Raw genomic sequence first — 308 nt, 5'->3', positions numbered from 1 at the left:
AAAAACTTTGTCACCAAATTGTTGCTGTTGCCACTTCTATATTCAATCATGACCTTAACTCTGAGAAGCGTCATGGATTGCTGCTTGGAAGTAATCTCAAAAAAAAAAATAATAATAATAATAATAATAAATAAATAAATTTTATATATAAAATTGTTTTAAAAAATATAGGGAAAAAGCATTATAAAGGAAAAAAAATCTCTTGATAATGATTATATTTAATGCTAATGTTTTCACTTTTTGAATTGCAAATATCTCTACCATTGCTATTTTTAAATATTTTTTTCTAAATAACTCTTTCATGAGTA

The sequence above is a fragment of the Argiope bruennichi genome, chromosome 7, assembly GCF_947563725.1.
Source record: "Argiope bruennichi chromosome 7, qqArgBrue1.1, whole genome shotgun sequence".
Lineage (NCBI taxonomy): Eukaryota > Metazoa > Arthropoda > Arachnida > Araneae > Araneidae > Argiope > Argiope bruennichi.
This window is presented reverse-complemented; position numbering follows the sequence as displayed.